This window comes from Marmota flaviventris, chromosome X (genome assembly GCF_047511675.1).
Source record: "Marmota flaviventris isolate mMarFla1 chromosome X, mMarFla1.hap1, whole genome shotgun sequence".
Lineage (NCBI taxonomy): Eukaryota > Metazoa > Chordata > Mammalia > Rodentia > Sciuridae > Marmota > Marmota flaviventris.
Window position 1 is genome coordinate 64,849,355 of NC_092518.1, and position 19,842 is coordinate 64,869,196.

At 34.0% G+C, this 19,842-nt stretch overlaps 1 protein-coding gene across 1 annotated transcript in view; it reads left to right on the top strand.

The window, feature by feature from the left end:
* The first annotated feature begins 683 nt into the window (after positions 1-683).
* LOC114091510 (putative P2Y purinoceptor 10) overlaps positions 684-19,842 on the top strand; it is a 39,842-nt gene continuing 20,683 nt past the window's right edge. Inside the window, exon 1 of the mRNA XM_027933996.3 lies at positions 684-834. The gene's annotated coding sequence lies outside the window, so the exon portion shown is untranslated. The remainder of the gene's footprint in view (positions 835-19,842) is intronic.

A 19,842-nucleotide genomic window follows, 5' to 3' on the forward strand; every position in this document is an offset into this window, starting at 1 on the left:
ATGTCTTTAGATGGAAGCAGCAGCCATTGCATCCATGGGATGTAATGATATCTGGAAGTGTAGTACTTTCTTCAAGTTTAGCAAACTATGGAATAGCTCCCTGATACCCTTCAGAGTAGTCAAATGAACTTCCCCAAGAAGTAGATGCCTTGGAGGACTGAAGCAGGAAGAAGTTATGGTAAGGATGAAAATATGATGGTTAGACAATGGGGAATCAATGTGTAAATAATGTTTATTGCTTTCTGTATGAATTTAGTAGAATTTTAAATACAATACAACTCACTTTTTAAATAACAAAGTAAAATTCTAACAGTTAAGCTGGGTTTTTGCATAGCCCACACTTTAAACTTTCAAAATCGACTGAAAAAAAAAAAACTATGGTAATACGTGGCAAATTAAAGTCAGATACTCTGTTCCTGATTGAAGAAGTTGTACAAATCATGGAAACTCTGAATTTATCAAAGCCAAACTTTGAATTTTCTTTGCCCACAATATCCTCTGAGGGGACTGCTTTCCTAAACAACTGAGTGATGCTGACGAACAGTTCTACCTCCCATTAGAGGTAAAAGATTTTGTTTTTTTCCTGTTTTGCTGAATAAACTACGTTACTTCCTCTTGTAGCTGTACAAGCCTGCAGTTCTCTACAGGATATCTGGGTAGAAAGGGTAAGGCTCTTGGCTTTCTTTTCATACATTCAAAAATAGAACTTAAAAGTCTCCGTGAATTGGAAACGACACTAAATTTCTGCTGCTTCCATTGAAAATGTAACCATGAATCTGCTAATATCTTACTTTGGTGGAATATATTGTTAAGAAGAATGGAGACTCCAGTGAGGTAATATCTATTTATAAGTGTAAGTGGTTAAAATGTTCACTGAAACTGCTGCATGCTTTGTGAAAGGAAATGAGGCTGTCTAGATAGAAAGCTCCTTTCTCTACAATTTAGTATGCCTTTGACAAAAACCAGGAGTCCAGGCTAATGTTAAACACTGCTCCTAACAATTCTGTGTCAAAATTAAGATTGTGGTTGATTAAACGCATTTCTCTTAGTGTGAGCTGTGGAGAAAAATAAACTTAAAATTTTAAAGCCATGGTTTCTGTCAACCAAATTAAACAGCATTCAAGTAGTAAATATATTTAAATGCCTAAATCTTTTCACAAAATGAGACTTGACATGTTTTCTTGGATTGGGACATTTTCCATGCATGCCTTCTCGGGTGGGACCTGATGGCTTCAAATAGTACAAAAGGATTTTCATCAAGCCCTAGAAGCTAGCACAGCTGTCAAATCTCAGTGGGGCTGATTCTCAACTTACCATGAACATTTCTTTGGATGTATTTTTAATTTGAGAACATGGGAAATATTTTAAGAAGCGGTTCCAAGTATTTTGCTGTCGTTTTTAGAAGGAATTTCTTCCATTTTCCTTACTTGAAATAACAAAATATTTGTTCTTTTTTAAAGCTGGCTGACTTCACACTTGGAGTTTGATTCTTAAGTATGTAAGATTATTCACAGTATATAAAAATATATATAATCCTAGAGAAGTTAATGTAAGCCATACCAAGATATCAGTGAGACCTAGTCATACCACAACCTTTTTATGATACAGACAAATCAGTATATTTTTATATACTGAATTTCCTCAGATTAAAGTGTTGTAGATACTAAATTTTAGTAAAAGACATGCCAGTGAAGTTTCTTCTGTGAAGTATCAGGATAAAGACTTTATTGTACTACTAGTTTTTCCCCCCCCCAGAAACAAAATGTAATGAACAGCTGTAGACTACATGAGCATGACTCACAGGATGGCACTATCTGCATATTATGGTTGCCAAGTGGCACCATAATGTTGGATATTGAAAGAAGCTCTGCCTAATTTCTCTGACCACAAGTATAGGTGGGGTTTTCCTCCATGGAAGTGGTTCCAGAATAACTGAAACTTGGGTTTGAGACTGAGTATATGAAACCCAGGCAAGCTAAGCAGCTGCATGGTTCTGGGGACCTCCAGAAAAGCTGAGGTCAGCAGTACTCCTTGGACTGACCTTCCGCAGAAGTTTAGTTTTGGCGGGATTGTGAGGAAAGGACCTCCTTAGAGGACTTGAAATCTCTGGGTGGAGTTTTTTTCTTTCCCAGTCGGCTGTCCCTCCCCCACCCACCAAGCAAGTTTTCTGAGGAGGAGGCTGGTTATTCAACAAGCTTTCGAGACTGGGTGGGGGAAGGGAGAAATTAATTATCTATGTATTTCTAACAGCAAAGTTTAGTCCAAAGCTGGTGCTTAGTAGGGACTAGTCAGTTGCTGAATTGTAGAGCCCTTGGGGAAGGGAGGGATTGCTGTTGGCTGACTCTGTGCTGATGTCTTGGTTTCTGCAGCTGTGAATGTGGGTGTCCTAGAAGGCGCAGAAAGGAATTATTCACTAGAACATGATACATTTTTCCACTTGGTCAAATTTATTGCTCAAGATTGGAAAAATAATACTTGTCCATAGTTTCTAGGGATATAAAATGATAACATACCACTAGAGTTAGACTTACAAATTGGCAACTGCTTAAGTATATTATTTTGATGTAGGGAAAATGCACCCACACTGATGTGTTTCCTAGTCCTGCCTGCATGTGTGCTTCTAACCAGAAATGACGTTATTAGTAATCTAGTCCCAGAGGTTACTTACTGCCTCTCTGAATTCCTATTCTTGAAATGCAAATGCTCCTGTTAGTGGTATTAGGTTAAGCTAGTGAAAATTCAATGAATGCATTTATGAGCTAGATTTATCAGCCAGCTGTTAGATTTTCTCAAACAAGGAAGGCTGGCACTTCAAAAGGTTCTTAGTGATTGAAAAGGGGGCAAAGGAGTAAAAAAGAAAGACATTACAAGATAGTGTAGAGGGAAATTTTCTGACTTCACACTTCCTGTCTACTTAATAAGAATGATATTTGCAATGTGTGTGTTCTATACCTGGCCAACAACCTGTGAACATACCTATGAAAAATCCAGAAAGTGAGCAATGCCTTTCTTTCATTTTTTAATAGTTATGTTCAGAAAAGAAATTTGCATCTTAAATGTAGTTTCAGATATGTTGCATATAATTTCCTGTGGTAATTTCTATAGATACATTTATTTTAATCATGCATTTTCTTTCAAAATGCATTACTAATTAATTAATAATAATTGTGTGCATTTATGAGGTACAATATGATTTTTATTTTTTTAATTTTTTTTATTTGTTCTTTTTAGACATATATGACAATAGAGTGTATTTTGATATGTTTTACATACATGGAGTATAACTTCCTATTCTTGTGGATGTACATGGTTGTACATGATGTTACACTGGTCATGTATTTATATATGAGCATAGAAAAGTTACGTCCATTTTATCTTCTATCTTTCTTATTCCCATCCTCTGTCCCTTTCCTTCATCCCTCCTTGTCTAATCCAATGAACTTCTATTCCTCCTCTTATTGTGTGTTAGCACCTGCATATTAGAGAAAACATTCGGCATTTTGGTTTTGGGGATTGGCTTATTTCACCTAGCATGATATCTTCAGTTCAATCTATTTACTGGCAAATGCCATAATTTCATTCTTCTTTATGGCTGAATAATATGCCACTGTTTATATATACTACATTTTCTTTATCCATTCGTCCATTGAAGGACACCTAGGTAGGTTCCATAGCTTAACTATTGTGAATTGAGACACTAAAAATACCAATGTCCCTGCTTGACTATAGTATGCTGATTTTAAATCCTTCGGGTATATACCAAGGAGTGAGATAGCTGGGTCAAAATTGTGGTGCCATTCCAAGATTTCTGAGGAGTTTCCATAATGCTTTCCATAATAGTTGCACCAATATGTGGTCCCACTAGCAAAATATAAGTGTACCTTTTTCCTCACATCTTCACCAATATTTATTGTTACTTGTATTATTGATAATTGCCGTTCTAACTGGAGTGAGATGAAATCTCAGTGTAGTTTTAATTTGCATTTCTCTAATTGCTAGAGATGTTGAACATTTTTTATATACTTGTTGACTGATCCTATTTCTTATTTTGTGAAGTGCTCATTCAGTGCCTTTGACCATTTACCTGATTTTTTTGTTATTATTATTATTATTATTATTATTTTGGTGTTAAGTTTTTTGAGTTGTTTATATATCCTGGAGATTAGTGCTCTATCTGATGTGTGTGTGGTGAAGATTTTCTCCCATTTTATGAACTCTCTCTTCACATTCTTGATTGTTTCCTTTGTTTTTAAAGAAGCTTTTTAGTTTGATACCATCCATTTATTGATTTTTGATTTTACTTCTAGTGCTTCAGGAGTCTTGTTGAGGAAGTTGTTTTCCTAAGCCGATATGATGAACAGTTGGGCCCAATTTTTCTTCTAGTAGGTGTAGGGTCTCTGGTCTAATGCCTAGATCCTTGATCCATTTTGAGTTGAGTTTTGTGCAGGGTGAGAGAAAGAGTTGAAATTCATTTTGCTACATACAGATTTCCAGTTTTCCCAGCACTATTTGTTGAAGAGGCTATCTCTCCTCCAGTGTATGTTTATGGGGCCTTTGTCTAGTACGAGATAACTATATTTATGTTGGCATGACTCTTTGTCCTCTATTCTGTACCATTGGTCTTCATGTCTGTTTTGTTGCCAACACCATGCTGTTTTTGTTATTGTAGTTCTGTAGTATAATTTAAGGTCTGGTATTGTGATATCATTTCCCACTTCACTTTTCTCACTAAGGATTGCTTTCACTATTCTGGGCATGGAAGACAATTAATATATACATAACATAACCAACTTATCATTTTATGACAAGAATATTAAAATTCTATTATTTTGTAATTTTGTAATATGCAATACATTAACTGTGGTCACTTAAGCATTTCTTCCAGAAAACATAAAAATTTGTGCCATTTTATCAACATTTTCCTTTTCCTCACCCCTCCCCCAGCCTCTGGTAGCTGTTTGCTTTCTATTCTGTTTCTAAAAGATCACCTTCTCTTGGTTCCACATATAGGTGAGATAATTCAATATTTGTTTTTCTTTACCTGGCTTACTTCATTTGCATATTGTGTCCCACTTCCACTTACGTTGGAGTAAATGGGAGAATGTCTTTTTTTTTAAGTCATATAGTATTGTTTTCTGTATCTATGCCACTTTTTCTTTATCCATTTATTCACTGATGGACATGTAGGTTGCTTTGATAATTTGGCTATTATGCATAATCATGAAATAAACATCAGAGTGTAGATATCTCTCCAACAACTGATTTCAATTCCTTTGAAGATATATACAGAAGTGGAATTGTTGGATCATATGGTAGTTCTATTTTTAGCTTTTTGAGGAGATTCTACACAATTTTCTAAAATAGCTTTACTTATTTACAGTCCCACCAATAATATTCAAATGTTCCCCTTTCTAGTCAGTTTCTTCTTGCTGGCTTTAGATTGAAGCAATGCTGCTGCATTTCTGTGGGCAAGTAAGAGAGTTCAGATTGGGTCTGCACTTAACAATCATACTTCCTGAATGTCACACTTGAGAGTAAGCTGTGATGAGAGATTCAATTCAACTGCTGAAAAATGACCACATGTTTTCCCAGAGAGGCTTCTGCAGATTTTGCAACTGAATTTCCTAAAGTCAGAGGGTGACATTTATGACAAACAAAGTCAAAGTGTAAACCTATTTCTTAATTATGGGTGAACATTTGTGAAAATGAATGGCATAGTCAAAATTTGACAGATCATAAGATGATTTTCTCCATAGTATCTTATATATGAAAAACCTGAGATAAGTCCTTTTTTATTAGTTTCCTCATTGAGTCAGCCGGTTGTGCTTTAAGACATTTCACCAGGGCATCTTTTGTAACTTTTTACTTAGCAATATTTTTAGTTTTATGCATCTGTAAAAATGGTACAGAGGCCCTGTGTTCTATTCACCAGTGATCAGCTTTCCCCAATGATAAGACTTTATAAAACTATAGCACATTATCAAAATCAGGAAATTGATCGTAATACTCTTAACTAGACCACAGACATTAGATTTCCTCAGTTTTTAGATGCACTCATACATGTGTTTAGTTCTATACAATTTTTTCACATGTATATATGTGTATGACCAATAGCATAACTAAGATTTAGAATTCTTTCATCATCACACACAAAAAAAGTCCTTCCCCTTTCTTTACACCAAAACCTACCAGAATCTCTAACACCTTAAAAATGTTTGACATGTTCTACATCTCTGATTTTTTTTGAGTACATTATGTGAATGGAATTAAACAATAGTTTAATTCCCTTGTATTTCCACATACATTTTAGAATAAACTTGCCTATTTTCTACAAAAATATCTCCTGTGGTAATGATAAGAGCGATATTAAACATGTTTGTCAATTTGGGGATAATTTAAACATTTACTTTATTGAATCCTCCAATAGGGACACATTATGCTTCTCTATTTTGTTATCAACATTTCTCATTTTTCAGCATTCAATTCGTGTACATATTTTGTTACATTTCCACCTGAGTAATTCTTGGTTTTTCTTTGAGCTTTTATAAATGGTATTGCATTTTCAATTTTAGCTTCTACATCTTCATTGTTAATGTAAAGACGTAAAATAGATTTTGTGTTAACATCTTATCTTACAACCTTGCTAATTTATTAACCTGAGAGATTTTTTGGTAGATTACCTGATATTTTCTAGATGTGAAATTATTTTTTAAAAATTGGGGTGGCCCGGCATGGTGATGCATGCCTGTAAACCCAGTGGCTCCGGAGTCTGAGGCAGGAGGAGGATCATGAGTTCAATGCCAGCCTCAGCAAAAGCGAGACACTAAGCAATTAAGTGAGACCCTGTCTCTAAATAAAATACAAAATAGGGCTGGGGATGTGGCTTAGTGGCAGAGTGTTCCTGAGTTCAGTTCCCAGTACCTGCCCCCCCAAATTGGGGTGGTTTAATTTTTTTTTTCATTTTGAATTTTCCCTTTATTTTTTCTTTGTCTTATTGTAATGGCTAGAACTTCCTGCAGTATCTTCAATCAAAGAGGTAGAAGTGCAGTGAATTTCTGTACATTTTTACTGAAAAATCTTTTTAGTCTTTCCCCATTAAATATGATGCTTAGTTTTTAAGAGAGTCTCTGTCAAGTTGAGGTAATTGTCCTTGATTCCTAGTTTGATTTTGATTGAATGGATATGGGATTTTGTCAAATTATTTTCCCCCATTAGTTGATGTGTTCACGTAGTTTTACTCCTATAACATTTTAATATTGTGAATTACATGGTTTCATTTCAAAATATTGAGTCAGTCTTGTATTCATAGAAAAATCTCACTTGGTTATGTTGTATAATTGTTTATATATCACTGAATTTAATTTCATAGTATTTTGAAGATTTTTGCACATATAGTCATAAGAGATATTGTTTTGTAGTTTCAATTATTTTTGTAATGCTTTTGACTGGCTTTAGTATCAGAAACATATTGACCTCATAAAATGATATGGGGAATATTCCTTCTTCTTCTGTTTCTAGAAGTAATTGTGTAGAATTGATGTTTTTTATTATTATTAATTAGTTGATAGAATTTATCCATGAAACCATCTAGGCCTGAAAATTTATTTTTTGAAGTATACAAAATCTTAGTAATTCAGTTTTTTTTTTAAATAGTTACAGAACATTCAAATTATCTATTTTACCTGGAATGAGATTTTTTAAGGAATTGCTTTATTTCTTCTAAGTTGTCAAATTTATGTGCATAGAACCACTCATAATATTCTCTCATTAACCTTTTAATGTTTACAGAGTCTATAGTCACAATCTTTTCTTTATTCTTCATGTTGATAATTAGTGTTTTCTTCTTTTTATATTTTAGGCTTACTGAAGATTAGCAATTGTTGTTTATCTTTTTAAGGAGATTGGGTTTGAATTTGATTGATTTTCTTAATTGTTTTTCTTTCCTATTTCATTGACTTCTTATCTCTATTATTTCATTCCTTCATGAAACAATTTCATTGAAATTGTTAAAATTTATTTTTTCTCCAAATTTTTAGTTTTTTGTAATGAAAGGTTTTATTATTTATTCAATACCTCTCTTCTTTTCCAATATAAATATTCAATGATCTCAATATTCCTTTAAGTAATCCTTTAGCTGCTCCTCTTATATTTTGATATGTTGTATTTTTCAATTTTATCCAGTAAAATATAGAGTTTTATTTCCCTTGGAATTTACTATTTGACTTATGAAGTATTTAGAAATGTGATATTTAATTTCCATGAGCTTGGTGAATTTTCTGTTGACATTGAGTCTGAACTCTAGGATATTAGTGATTATTAGTACAATTCCTAACTTAGTCTTTTTAAAAAATATTTTTAGTTGTAGATGGACACAATGCCTTTATTTCATTTATTTATTTGTATGTGATGCTGAGGATTGAACCCAGTGCTTCACACATGCTAGGCAAACGCTCTACCACTGAGGTACAACCCCAGCCCACAACTTAGTTTTTAACTTGATTGCATTATTGTGAGAGAACAACCTCTGTATTTCAGGAATTTTTTACTTTTTAAAACAGTTAAAATTTGTTTTATGGTACATAAAAAGAATGTGTGCTTTGCTCTTTTTTCTTTAATATTAAAGAAAACCTGTTTCTTAACAATATTTCTAACACCAAATGTGTATTTTCTACACTAAACAATTATCTAATTATCTATGGGCACCAACTGGGTATCTCACAATTTAATTCAATTCTGGCACTACCTATCTGGACTTAGACCTCACAAGTTAGGAACTCTGTCCTATTAGTCTGCTTCCCATTTCAGATGCCAGTCACAAGTGACAAATCTCCAGGTTACTCATACTTTAGTCTGATTTGGCAGCAAAGTTTTGTTTCCCACAACCTACTTCTCAGATTTGATGATTTGCTGCAATGGCTCACAGAACTCAAGGAAACAACACTTATATTTACTGGTTTATTATAATGACTATTATAAAAGATACAAAAAATAACTAGATGAAGAAATACATAAGGAAAGGGCAGGAAGGGATCTGAGTACAAGAGCTTCTGGGCTCACAGAACTTTGGGGTTGCTACCCTCTTGGCATATAGATGTATTCAGCATTCTAGAAGCTTTCCCAAATGCTTTGTTTAGATTTTTATGTAGGTTTTAGTAAGTATGCACAACTGATTAAATCATGGGCAACTGATGATTGAACTTAGTCTTCACCCTCTTCATTCTCCAGAGGCTTTTGGTGATAGGTTCAGGGATAAGAGCTGAAATTTCCAATCCTTTAGTCACATTATTGTTTTTTTCTGGCACTCAGCCCCTATCCTGAAAGATTTAGGGTCCTATCAAAATTCAATTATTTAGCATAAACTCAGGTATGGTTGAACAGTGTTTATTATGAATAACCAAAGACATTCCTCTTACCTTTTTCACTGGGGAATTCCAAGGGTTTTAGAAGTTCTGTGCCAGAAATTGAAGGCAAAATCCAAATATGCATTTTTTATTATATCACAATGTTACATATGTGTACAATTTTGATTAGATCCTATGGGTTGATGTTGATGTTCATGTCTTCTACTTGTTTGCAGATGTCTCTGTAGTATTATTATAAATTGTAAAGAATGTTGAGGTCTCCAAATGTAGTTTTGGATAATTGTCTATTTCTCTTTTCAGCTGAATCTAATTTTGTTGTTTGTGTTTTAAAGGTTTTTTTCTTACACATTTAAAATTTCAACATATTTTGGGTAGATTGATCCTTTTCATTCTTATGTAATGTCTGTCTTTATCCCTATAATTTTGTTTGTTCTAAAGTCTACCTCAGATTGATAAATACAATCCAGCTTCTTTCTTTAATTAATGTCTTCATGGTATATCTTCTCATCTATTTCTCTACAATGTGCCTATGCCATTATGTTTTACATAAGTTTTCAAATTTTTCCCTATCACTTCAATTTTTACTTTTTATTTGAAGTAGTAATATAACTTTTCTTTCTTTTTTATTTGTTCTTTTTGGATATACACGACAGTAGAGTGTATTTTGACATATTAGACATACATGGAGTATAATTTCTCATTCTTCTGTTTCTACATGATGTGGAGTTTCACTAGTTGTGTATTCATATATGAACATAGAAAAGTTATCTCTGATTCATTCTACTGTCTTTCCTATTCCCCTTCTCCCTCCCTTCCCTTCATTCCCCTTTGTCTAATTCAATAAACTTCTATCCCCACCATTGTGTGTTAGCATCCACATATTAAAGAGAACATTAGTCCTTTGGATTTGGGGGACTGGCTTATTTCACATAGCATGATAGTCTCTAGTTCCATCCATTTACAGGCAAATGTCATAATTCATTTTTCTTTATGACTAATATTTCATTGTGTATATATATCACATTTTATTTTTTATTTTTTATTGTTCTAATTAGTTATACATGACAGAAATATTCATTGTGACACATCATACATAAATGGAGTATGACTTCTCATTCTTCTGGTTGTAAATGATATAGAAATATACCAGTTGTGTAATCACATATGCATATTGGGTAATAATGTCTGATTCATTCTACTACCCTTCATACCCCCATACCCCCCACTTCACTCCCCTCTAATTTGAAATATAACCCCCAACTTTTAATTAGAATTAGCATCTGCATATCAGAAAAAAAAATTTAGCCTTTCGTTTTGGGGATTGGCTTATTTTACTTAGCATGGTTTTCTCCAGCTTCATCCATTTACCTGTAAATGCCATAATTTTAATATGAGTCCATCTCATTTATTGATTATTGATTTCACCTCTTGTACATTAGGAGTCTTTTTATGGAAGTTAGTACCTAAGTCAACATGAGGAGATCTGGGCCTTCTTTAAGGCTGAGTAATATTCCATTGCATACATATACCACATTTTCTTTATCCATTCATCTGTTGAAGGGTGCCTAGGTTGGTTCCACAGCTTAGCTAACGTGAATTGAGCCGCTATAAACATTGATGTGGCTGTATCACTGTGGTATGCTGATTTTAATTCTTTGGGTATAAACAGAGGAGTGGGATAGCTGGGTCAAATTGTAGTTCCATTCCAGGTTTTTTGAGGAATCTCCATACTGCTTTCCATAATGGTTACACCAATTTGCAGACCCACCAGCAGTGTATGAGTATACTTTTTTCTCTTCATCCTCGCCAACATTTATTGTTACTTGCATTCTTGATAATTGCCATTCTGACTGGAGTGAGATGAAATCTCAGTGTAGTTTTAATTTGCATTTTTCTGATTGCTAGAATTGTTGAACATTTTTTTATTTATGTTGACTCTTCCTATTATTTCTTCCATGAAGTGCCTTTGCCCATGTATTGACTACATTATTTTTTTGGTATTAATTTTTTTAGTTCTTTACATATCCTGGAGATTAATGCTCTATCTGAGGTGAAGGTGGCAAAGATTTTCTCCCACTCGGTGCACTCTCTCTTCATATTATTGATTGTTTCCTTTGCTGAGAAGATTTTAATATGAGTCCATCCCATTTATTGATTTTTTATTTCACCTCTTGTACAATAGGAGTCTTTTTATGGAAGTTAGTACCTAAGTCAACATGGGGAGATTTGGGCCTACTTTTTCTTCCATTTGGGACAGGGTCTTTTGGCACCTTCGTCTAGTATGAAATAACTGTATTTATGTGCATTTGTCTCTGTGTCTTCTATTCTGTACCATTGGTCTTCATGTCTGTTTTGGTGCCAATACCATGCCATTTTTGTTACTATGTCTTTGTAGTATAGTTTAAGTTCTGGTATTGTGATGTATCCTGCTTCACTTTTCTTGCTAAGGTTTGCTTTGGCTATTCTGGTTCTCTTATTTTTCTAAATAAATTTCATGATTATTTTTTCTAATTCTATGAAGAATGTCATTGGGATTTTAATAAGAATTGCATTAAACTTGTGTAATGCTTTTGGTATTATGGTCATTTCGACAATATTACTTCTGCCTATTCAAGATCATGGCTGATCTTTTCATTTTCTAAGGACTTCTTCAATTTCTTTTTTTTTTTTTAAATTTTTTATTGTTGGCTGTTCAAAACATTACATAGTTCTTGATATATCATATTTCACAATTTGATTCAAGTGGGTTATGAGCTCCCATTTTTACCCCATATACAGATTGCAGAATCACATCAGTTGCACATCCATTAATTTACATATTGCCATACTAGTGTCTGTTGTATTCTGCTGCCTTTCCTATCCTCTACTATCCCCCCTCCCCTCCCCTCCCCTCTTCTCACTCTGCCCCCTCTAAGATTTCTCTCAATTTCTTTCTTTGGTGTTTGGTAGTTTTCATTGTAGATGTCTTTCACCTCTTTTGTTAAATTGACTCCAAAATATTTTTTTCCCCAAGGCTATTGTGAATGGGGCAGTTTTTCTAATTTCTCTTTCAGTTGATTTATCCTTTCTGTATAGGAATGCAATTGATTTATGGGTGTTAATTTTATATGCTGCTAACTTGCTGAATTTATTTATGTGTCCTAGAAGTTTTCTGGTGCAGTTTTGTTTTTTGTCTTCTAAATATAAAATCCTGTCATCAGCAAACAGGGATAGTTTGAGTTCTTCTTTTCCTATTCTTATCCCTTTAATTTCTTTCTTCTGTCTAATTGTTCTGACTACAGTTTTCAGTACTGTGTTGAATATAATTGGTAAAACAGCACATCTCTGTCTTGTTTCAGGTTTTAGAAGGAATGCTTTCAGTTTTATTCCATTAAGAATAATGTTGGCCTTGGGTTTAGCATGTACAGCTTGGAGTATGTTTCTACTATCCCTAGTTTTTCTAGTGTTTTCAACATAAATGGTCGCTGCATTTTGTCAAATGGATTTTTTTGCATTTATTAAGATAATCATGTGATTCTTTTCTTTAAGTCTATTGATGTAATGAATTATGTTTATTGATTTCTGTATGTTGAACCATTCTTGCATCCCTGGGATGAAACTCACTTGATCATGGTGTAATAACTTTTAAATAGGTTTTAGTAAGTAATGCCAGTAATTTTTTAAAATAATTTTTGTGTCTATGTTCATCAGGGTTATTGATCTGAAGTTTTTTTTTCTTGATGTTTCTTTGTCTTTTCTTTCTCTTTCTTTCTTTCTTTTTTTGCATCAGGGCAGTACTAGCTTCATATATGAGTTTCTTGTAGACAATGTATAGTTGAATGTGATAGAGTAACAGGCCATGATGATGTCCTCATCCTAATCCCAGAATCTGTACATGTTAATTTACATGACAAGCACACATTTAGAGTAATCCTGAATTAATCAAATGGATCCAATGTAATCCATGGACAAGGGTCTTTATAGATGGAGAGGGAAGCAGGATAGAAAGCATATAGATGATAGAGTGAGACAGATACAACTGGCTAATGTTAACATTGAAGGAGAAAAGGGGTCATGTGCCAAAGAATACAAAAAGTGTCTAAGAAGCTGGAAACAACAAGAAAATGGAATCTACCCTACAATCTTCAGAAAGGAGAAAAGCCCTACCATCATCTTCAATTTAGCCTTTTAGGATGCACTTCAGACAGTTTTTATTGACATAATTCACATACCATAAAATGAATTTTTTAAGTTGGTTAACTCAATGGCTATTAGCGTATTCATATTAATTAGTATATTCATAGAGATCTAAAACTACTATCATTATATTATTTTAGAATGTCTTCACCATCACAGAAAAATCATGTATTGATTAGCAATTACCCTACACCCTTCTGCCTTCACTCTCTGATAAATACTAATCTAATATCTGTATCTATACATTTGCCTGTTTGGGACATGTCATATAAATGGAGCCATAAGATGGTCACTTTCTTACTATATGCTCACATAATAGAGGGAGAACTCTGGTGTCTCTTCCACTGCTTGCCAGTGTATCAGTTCCATATTAGGATCCTACCCTTAAGAACTCATTGAACCTTAATCACCTCCTTAAAGACCCTGTCTCCAATATAGTCACACGAAGGGTTGGTATTTCACCTTATGAATTTTGCTGGAACACAATTCATCTCATAGCAGTACTTAATTACTTTCTTAGTACTGAATAATATACTATTGTATGGACATATCACATTTTGTTCATCCATTCTTTAAGTGATGGATATATGGATTATTTTTACTTTTGGCTATTATGAGTGATGCTGCTGTTAACATTCATGTATGAATTTTAGCCTAGACAATGTTATCAATTCTCTGAGTACTTAGATGTAGTATTATTGCATTATATGTCAACTCTATATGTAACATTTTGAGGAACCACCAACTTGTTTTCCAAAGTATCTGCATCATTTTATGATCCAATCATCAAATCTTCTCTAATATTTCTTATTGTCTGAATTTTTAATTTTAGTCATTCAGAGGTACAAAGTGTTAACTCATGTTTTAAAAAGTATTAACAGTTGTAGATGGACAGAATGCCTTTATTTTATTTATTTATTTGTTTGTTTGTTTTTGTGTGGTGCTGAGGATCAAACCCAGTGCCTCACACCTGCCAGGCCAGCACTTTACCACTGAGCTACAACCCCAGCCCCTGAAACTCATGGTTTTGATTTGCACTTCTCAGGGACTAGTGACATAGGGCATTTCATATGCTTATTGAACCACTTTTTTACATTTTTTGATAAATGTATATTCAAACCCCTTGTTCATATTGAAATGTGATTGTGTTTTTATTGTTGAATTATAAGAGATTTTTTTATGGTATATTTGTACGTAGATTTAGCCTAACTTCATTGATTTCATTCCCCAGTACTCCCCTCCTCTTTACTTCTTGATATATATATATATATATATTTACAATTCACTAAGTAAAAATAATATATTAATAGAAAGGAGACCAGTAGAGTAAAGGGATTAGGGAGAAGAAGGAAAGAAGGGCACAGGGTCATACTGAAGAATGAGATTGATCAAATTATGTTATGTGCATATATGAATATGGCATAATGAATCTCACTATTTTGTATTATTATAGTGAACCAATAAAAAGAAGAACACTTTATTTAAAAACATATTTTGGATACAAATGCCTGATCAGGCATATTATTTGTAAGTATTTTCTCCTAGTATGTAGATGTGTTTTCACTTTATTGATGATTCCCTTTAAAGTAGAGAGGATTTTATTTTTACACTTGATGAAGACCTATTTTATCTATTTTGTCTATTTTTTCATTGCTCGTACATTCAGAAGGGTATTTAAGAAAATATTTTCTAACCCCAAGGCCACAAAACTTACTAAAATGAATTTTTCTAGTATTATGAACACACACACACACACACACAGGTTTATTGTCAGAAATTGGTTTCCTTTATTGTCAACAGTGATATATCCCTGTAATCCCAATAACTCAGGAGACTGAGGCAGGAAGATCACAAGTTCAAAGCCAGTCTCAGCAATTTAGTAAGGACCTAAGCAACTTAGTGAGACTCTGTCTCAAAAATCAAATATAAAAAAGCCTGGGGATATGGCTCAGTGATTAAGCGCCTCTATGTTTAATCTCTGGTACCAAATATATATATATATATATTATTTACACAATTGTGTGAAAGGCTAGCCAATTCCTCCAAAATCCATAAAACAGGCTGCACAAAGAACAAGTTGGCTCTCTTTAGTGCAGGCTGATGCTGCTGTTACATCTTGAACATGTAATGTTCCCCAAAAGCCCATGTGTTGTAAACTGTTCCCCAATGTAGCAATGTCCAGAGTGGGTTTTTTAGGAAATAATTGAATTATGAAGGCTTTAACTTTAGCAGTGAATTAATATATTTGATGAATTACTAATTATTAATTAACAATGATTTTAATCGACTACATGGGATTGGTGAAATTGTAGGCTGATAGCGCATGGTGGGAAGAAGTTGGTCACTGGGGGAGTACCTTTGGAGAATGTATCTTGTCCCTGCCCCCAACTCTTTCCCTGCTACCTGACTGCCATTTGCTGAGTAGATGTCCTCTTCCACACCCTTCTACCATGATATTCTGCCTTACCTAAGGCCCAAAGCAATGGAGCCAGACAACCATGGATTGAAATATCTGAAACTGTGAGCCCAAATAATTCTATCCTCTTGTAAGATTTTTCTCCCCTTTTGGTATTTGTTATAGCAACACAAAGTTGACTAATGTAACTCCTCTCCAAATGTGATATTTCTTCTTTTATGAGGATGCCTCAACTCTGCTCTTATGGCATTAAGGCTCACTGAGTCAGGTTTCTCCAGAAAATCTAAAATAATCTCCCTTGAATGATATCAGCAAAATGGAAGAGTCAGAGGTAACAACCTTCATCAAGGGCATTTGCAAATTTTTTTAAAAAAATATTTTTTAGTTGTTGATAGACCTTTATTTTATTTATGTATTTGTATGTGGTGCTGAGACTCAAACCCAGTACCTCACACATGCCAGGCAAGTTTTATAATTATGTCAAAATAAATTCTATTGCCATGTATAACTAAAAAGAACCAATAAAAATGGCATTATTACTGCCAACTATCAAAAAAGGCAATAATAGAAATTTTCAGGTTACTATCTGTCATGAACATAGGTGCAAATATTCTCAACAAAATACTAACAAAACATGTGCAACAGCATATTAAAGTGATCATACACTATGATCAAATTGGATTTATTCCTGGGACATAAGGATGGTTTATCACATGCAAATGAATAAATATGATTCTACATTGATAAAATGAAACACAACCTACTTTATTATCTCAACATATGCAGAAAAGGTTTTGAAAAAATGCAAAATTACTGTCATCATAAAAGCTCTAAAAATAGGTGTAAGAGGAATATACCTCAATCCAATAATGAACATATGTCACAAGCACACATCTAACATTATACTCAGTCTAATGACAAAAAGTTCAAATCTTTTTATCTAAGATCTAGAACAAGATAATGATGCCCACTCTCATCTCTACTACTCAATGTAGTACTGTAAATCTTAGCCATAGCAATTAAGAACCAAAAGAAAAGGAAGAAAGAAAGAAAAATGAAAGAAACAACATCAAACTCAGCCTGGAAGAAGTTAAATTGTCCCTATTTGCACATGACATAACTTCTATATGGAAAATCCTAATAATTCCACCAAAGAAATTTTAGAAACACTAAATGAATTCACTAAAGTTACAGCATACAGAAACAACATAGGAAAATAATTAGTGTCTTTATTTACTAACAACAAACTATCCAAAACAAAAAAGAATAAAACCAATTTAATTTATAATAGCATCAAAATATTTAGGAATAAATTTAGTGAAGGAGGCCATGTATATGTGTGTTTGTGTATACAATTCATATAAACTATAAACTATTGATTAAAAATAGAAGATTACACAAGAAAATGGAACAAAATGACATGCTCACCAGTTGATATAACTAATATTGCTAAAATGTCCATATGATCCAAGACAATCTACAAAGACAGTGAAATCCCTATCAAAATTCTAAGGTCGTTGTCACAGAAATAGCAAAAGTATCCTTCCAATTTTATGGAACCACAAAAGACTCCCAAATAAACCAATCTTGAGGAAAAAAATAAATAAAGCTGAAGGTGTCACACTTCCTAATTTCAAAATCTATTACAAAACTGTAGTAATCAAACCAGCAACATACTGGCAGTCAATGAATCTTTGACAAAAGTATGAAAGACATACAATGGACAAAGGACAATCTATTCAATAAATGGTATTGGGAAAACTATGTATTAACGCACTGAATGAATTATAACTCTGACCTCATCCCATATGAAAAAGTCAATTCAAAATGGATTAAAGACTTAAACATAGGCCAGTAAGACATGTATTCATTCACTTAAGCTGCCCCAGAAGCTAGGGTCTTCATTTAGCAAAGACCCTGTGCATCTTCTGTGCTGAACGCCACACAGGACCTCAGTGGTTCTGAAGATTGCTGGGGTCCTCCTGCTACATTTTTTCTCCTGTAGGAGAACCTGTAGTCAGAGGAGATCCACCAGTTTTTGTGCTCTCCTAAATTGCCACTTCTTAATTATAATCCAAAGCTCTTGCAGGGCTACTTTCTTCTACAGAGTGTAGCCAAATTATTGTTTGTGTGTGTATGTCAGGGGGTGAGGGCTGGGACCTCCTAGCCCACTATCTTAATGATATCCTCATTGCTGATATTTTAAACTGTCTCCATCTACTATCCATTCTATATTTCCCTTTCTTTGGCAAGTGCTCCATCTTCGTGTGTACCCCTCATTTCTTGTGTAATAACCCAAATTTTTATTACTAAATGTTCTAGGCCATTAACAGTTCTATCTTAATTTGGTTGCTATAGTTTTTCAGTGACTTTACTCACAGGATATGGTAGTATTAAAGGCTCCTTAAGGAATTTCTTGAGTTGCAGAATATTCTTCCCTACTCCCATATACGCTTCTTTACCTCCATTTTCTTTTCTCTCCTCCATTTTGTAGTAGCAACCCAATTTTCTCTTTGTATGCAGAATCGATCATCCCTCTCAGGAAAGTAGGTTTCTAATTTGCCTGTTGATTCAGATAGATGAGGAGCTCAAAGTGGCTGGGTATTAATATAATTTCAAGATCAGTAGAATAATTGTCATGTCCCTGCTGGAAATATTCTTCCTATAGGAACTAAGACTTCCAGACCAGCAAAACCTAAGGTTGTAAAGATGGGAGGCAAAATTTTGCTATTGGACAACTAGAGGTAATAATGAGTGGTTCACTTCTATTTCCATTTCTCAACTACAGAACTTATAAATCCTGTATATGAGAGAAACATCAAGGACACTAATTTAGAGCACATGCAGGCTCTTAGAGGATGTAGCTCAAGGCTTGCTGGTTGCTGTCACCAACTCTTCAAAAGGTCATTGTATTTTAAGAGGCCATCTGACCAGCTACTTTAAGATAATTTCAAACCCAAGAAGAACAGTGAATTCCATGATCCTGAGCTCATTGCTCCATTTAGTTTTGCCAATGATATGTTTCCTTTTGTCAGAGACCTACTATGTGGAATGATATGGTAATAGAATCATATAATGTGTTCTGTAAATAAATATCATAGTTTTGGTAGAAACACTGCAGGGAGGGAAAATCCATACCAGAGTAACTGTCTACTTCAGTAAAAAGGAAGTGCTTCCCTACCCATGATGGGAGTTAAACAGTTCTGCCACCAAGTAGCTGGCTCATCACTCTGAAGTTGGTGCCCTATCATGTACTCATTACTGGTCTCTATTGCTAGCATATTGGGCACTCACTATTGGCTGTAACCATATCCGTCTTGGTGTTTGGAAATACATGTTGCATAATCTCATCTCTGCCATCTTGGATACTTTGTTCAAAAGCCCATTATGCAATCAGGTATGGCTGGTACAAGAAGTTGACTGGTATCCACAGAACTCATCCTCTTATGATTATTAAAATCACCCTTCATACTGAGGTTACATTGTGGTGAGCATTTACATGAGACACAATTATCTTCACTTTCTTTATCCATTCAGAGAATTCTACTCAGGTATTTCTACCCAAAACCTAGTTACCAATTTTCCAATAGCATTCTATCTGATTACTCTTCATCTGTACAAACCACTGGCTATAGCACATGATTCAGTATATCCTCCTGACACTTCTACTAAGATAGATGGACTATCAAGTACACTGCTTGTGGTCATCTGTAAACAAATCCAGAGTTTTCACTTCCTTAGTCAACTAGTTGTAAGGAATTCCTTAAGAGGCCATAGTTATGGGATGTAAGAGAGAAGATAATGTCATAAGAATAGGCTCTATAAACATTTGGGCCACTTTCTCATGAAAATTACTTGTGGTTTTAGGGCCTGTTAAATAATGGTCTT